Source organism: Lygodium microphyllum, chromosome 4 (assembly GCF_053477565.2).
Source record: "Lygodium microphyllum isolate KBCC chromosome 4, Lygodium_microphyllum_v1.1.10, whole genome shotgun sequence".
Classification (NCBI taxonomy): Eukaryota; Viridiplantae; Streptophyta; class Polypodiopsida; order Schizaeales; family Lygodiaceae; genus Lygodium; species Lygodium microphyllum.
In genome coordinates, this window is record NC_141138.1 from 167,258,096 (window position 1) to 167,262,994 (window position 4,899).

Consider the following 4,899-nt stretch of genomic DNA (forward strand, 5'->3'; position numbering starts at 1 on the left):
ATTGAAATGCTAATTTTAGAAATGTCAACCATAAGGAGTCTAAGATATGCTAAGCTTAACCAATTGATGCCACGATTACAATTGTTTCTGTAAAATTTACACGATGGAGCAAGCAAAATCTAAGCAAGAAGTAAAGAATACATAACAAATATGAGAAGAATAGGAATTTCTTTAATTTTAAATGAATTGATATAAAGATGCCTCTGTCCACCTATGCACTTTCACTATGAAGCTTAGATGGAGATCTAGATAGATGATACATGAAGAGTTTAACGCTAGTTGGAAGAACTCTAATTAGGTGAAATATAGATTGACAATGGCTTTGGAGGGGCTTCCTTTTATAGCTTTGGAAGGTAGTCAAGTCAACCTATCCGACCATATTATGAACATTCCCTAGTCGACCAGGGAATAATCCAAGAAATATTCCCTTTATCGTTTGGGCTAGGGGACAGCCTATCTAACCATATTATGAACATTCACAAGTCAACCAAGGAATATTCTAGAAAATATTTTCTTTACCATTGGGCTAGCAGCCACTAACTCCAAATAGGAGGTCTCTGATAACTCCCATACTCTGCAACTCAATGCATTGTGTCTCGAGTTACTATTAGCATAAGTATGCTATCCAACCAAAAGGCTAGATCCATAAAGATCACCTTTTTTCCATCCGGTCACATAGATCTCATTTGATGTACAAGTTAGGACCCAACTCACACATGGCTTCTCCTCATAATAGGAACTTTACAACTTAGAGCACCGTGGATCATTGGCGGCATCTTACGAGGGTGGGGCATGAGCATATCTAACATCCCCCCCTTCAATGTCCACCTATAAGTGAACTACATCCTCTGCCCAATAAGTTGAGTTTTACGTTAGTAGATTACAAGTGGGGTTGACCAATGAGGATCCAATGATAGTGTGTAAGGATATTACAATTAGCTCCCTCATCAATGAGTGTATCAAATGCATATGTCATGTGACTAGTGACCGATATGTATAGGTATGCAGGTGCCATCTCTTCCTCATCCTCTTTCTCAATCATCTCAATGATGGTGGCTACTCTTACTTTTATAGGCAAGTTCAGCATTGGAGGCTCATGTGGTGGGTGCGCTAGTGTTGGTTGATTGCTAGAGCTCTTGGCCATCATGCAGACTGGTACTAATGGTGGGACCCTACTCTTTGGCAGTTGAGATGGTGGGACTTTGTGGGACTCACCGGCTTCCCTAGCAGCCCGTTTATAATCCTCCTCTTTATCTGAGAATGGTAGATTGATGGTGGCTAGCACATGCATCTAATCCCACTTGTCCTCACGGCAAGGGATATACTTTGTTAGTGGCCTATAGGAATTGTTGACTTGTGTGTCTCCTTTCAACATGGTGGAGATGGCATCTAAGTCAATGGGAGTGGTCTTCCAAGCATCCATCTCAACTCTCACAGCTTCCAATCAGTTGCCTGAGACCATTAGATCATTGCCCCAATCTTCTATCACTCGTGCATTTCACATCTAGGGTTGGCCTAACAAGATGTCGTAGTCTACTCCCTTCATAACTATGAAATTCACTGCGAATTGGACTCCTGCTATCTTTAAGGGCCAATCTTTTAGCACCCTAAATGGCCTAACTTTCATTCCATTGACCAATGTGACATTAAACGTTGCTATCTCCATAGGTGGATTACCCCAAGCCTGTAGGACTCCATGGTTGAGTATATTAACTCCTATTCCTGTGTCTACGATTCCTTTCCTTGCGACATCTCCTAATGCTATGACTGGTAGGACTGCGTGCATTTATGTGCCTACTCGAAAATCATTCACGTGCAAAAACTTGGGCATTGAGTTCAAGGTTAAGCTCGGTATATGCATTATTGCATCATGTCTAGCAAGTCGATAGCTCCAAGCTTGTTAGGTCTCTCTATAAGGTTGGATTTTGCCTAACAAGCTTGGATTCACCGAAATTGGTGTGGCTTCGCCATAAAGTATTTAAGTCCGAACAATCCCAATGGTATGGATGGCTGGCATGATAGTTGAACTAGTGGAAGGTTTTCACCTAGGCCACTCGGCATACAAGTGTGTGATCCCACACTCAGGGCATCTCAGGTTGGCCTTGTCTCGATTGGCTTGCTTCCTTTCGGGGCATCGAGATGAGATGTGCCATGGGTGACCACAAGTCCAACATGCGATGGATTCCTAGCTCTATCCTCCTAGTCCTAGTCCTCTATCTCCTCTCTTGCCCAATGCCATCATTGGTATTGGTCTAAAATCCATCAAGATGGGATTGCTCTCTATCATATGAGGTGTAAGGGTTTACGTATGTTTCGTTCTCATTCGGCTCCTCTATGTAATGTATTCGAGCGTCACTTGATGGATGGGTCATAATGGGTCCAGGTGGTCTAGGTATCCATGTGAGGTTTATATCCATCCTAGGGACAATTGGCTTTGAATCATTGGGTGCTCGGAGAGCTAGTGGAGCTATCCTTTTGAAATATGGTGGTTTACTCCCTAGGTAGTACGACTAATTGTATATCAGCGACTATGGCAATCGCCTTGGTAACCGGCAATACATTGCATAATGGCGAAGCCTACAGCGATTGGCACAGGGTCTGGATCTAGGATCCATGCACTCGATCGGAAGGTGGCTTGCTTTGCAATGCACATGTCGCACATGAAATCATACGGGCCTTCTCATCATCTCTTGTAGCCTAGCCAACTCTAGCTTCACATCTACCAACTTCTCGCTCTGGTTGACTCTTTCCCTTGTCTTGGGTGCTTTGGCTAGATCTTTCACTAGAGTGGTCGTAGCTCTTTCAAAGGTTCTAGAGGTAGTGTTGTCTTAGGTTTTGGGTCTTGATCTCCTCTCCTTGAGTAGATCATTCACTCGTATGGCTTCTTCGAAGACCCTAGCTAACACATCCCTTTACAGGGTTGAGTTGCTCACCAAGGCCTTGTAAAGCTCCTTACTTCAGATTCTCCTTATGAACATAGTGGAGACCACTCGCTCACTAGGTTGCTCTGCGGGGTTAGGATTCTCTTGAAGAGAGCACATGGGTGATGTAGTCTTGGATATCCTCCTTGTCCTTTTGACTAACATTCATCAACCTAACGATGAGGTTACTAGAATATCCCATCTCAGAGAATCTCTTGATGAAGAGACTCTTGAGGTTATCAAAATTATTGCATTTGACATTGTCTAGACTAGTGTTCCATGCCCGTCCTTTGTCTCCTAAGCAAAGTCCAAAAGCTTGTGCACGTTGAGTGAGGTATGTGAGGCCATTCGCCTTGCATACCTACTCAAACTGCTCTATAAAGCTATGCGAGTCATTATCAAGTTGTTGCTTAGCAACCACATATATCTTGGTCTAGCTCCTAGAATTCAAGAAGATTCCTAATCCTACTAGCAACAAAGTTGCCAGGGCTACTATGCTCTATTTTGCAGCAGCATCATCTAAGAGTCACTTCATGAGAAGCTCACTCGGCGTAAGATCATCTTCTAGTACTCTCTCCCTCTTAGCATTTGGTCATGTCCTATTTTAGTTGCCAAGCACTAAGATATGCGTTGAACCTCACATTTCTATGTCTTGCCTCAGCTTTTGAGCTCACTGCTCTTGGTTGTAGGCAACCATACCTTGCAGTGCTTTCCTTGCCAACCTCCACTCTTTCTCAAGATCAGCTATGATTTCCTTGGTTGGTCTATTGTGATGCTCCACTTTAGTTTGTAGGTCATATCGGGTTATCATCTCCTAGATGTCAATTGGGAATTCTCCCAAGTCAAGCTTGCCATTTTCAAGATTGGTGTTGGTTCTTAATATGTTGTTGGTTTCTTGAGCAACTAGGGTGTCGATAAAATTGATCATGCTGGGTAGAGCTGCATCCCTAATCATGCCTATTCTTGTTGCTCCCTAAGTATCTCGACTATTCAAGTCTCCTAGTACTCGGTGATTGGGGTCTTCGCCCACTATTTGATGTCTGGGGGTCTCCTTCTATTAGTGAGTTCATTTAGCTTATCTTATCTTGCGTGAATTCCTTGCTATTTACAACAATCCTCAATGTTACTGGCACTCAGATGTCAGTACTATGCTCCTCGAAGTGTGATGCGTGAAATCAGGCTTTCAACTTTTTTGATGCATGTCAAATGTTTAATTGATGTAGTGTGTGAAGTGAATGAAAAGAATATAGTGCAAATCACACTCTTTCCAATTAGTTTCCACTAAGTACATCTTCTTCTTGTGGGTGATGGCCACTCTTGATGGTCAATTTTAGTCTCTACGACATTCTAGATGTGTGATCTGAGGGGTAGTAGGTCCAGTTAGTCAATTCGTGTCTCTACATGGATAAGCGACTAATGGTCAGCGATCGCGGTCATTCCTAGATCGTCGGGTCAAGATTCTTGAGTCAGTCAAATCTATGATATGTTCTATGCAGCTAGAGGTCTATTGGGGTTTCGGTTGGCTTTGCCTATCCTGGGGTGGGTCCACTTTGCCAAAATCTAGATTCTATATAGTTTGTTTGAGTGACAATGTCTGAGTGGCCTCCGAATCTAAGACTTGGACTGGTATGGTTCATTAGACAAAGTGAGGACTTGGATTGTTTGAGCGGTAGCGGGACTTGAACGACTGTGGAATCTCTACGACTGTGGAGTCAAAAGTTCCAAAATGACAAGAATCGTGATAATCTCACACGCACCTTGATCAATCTCTCAACTATGATCCTAGAAGTAATCATCCAATACAAAGGCACACTTAGAGTTTAGTTGCAGGGCTTGAAGGCGCGATGGTGAAGATTACCAAGCACGAAATGGTTTTCAGCCCTGTAGCTCTCTCTCTCTCTCTCTCTCTCTCAAGCTCTCTCTTTGCCCTCTTGGCTTCTTAAACCCCTCTTTGCTTAGTCATCTACCTCCCCTTCTC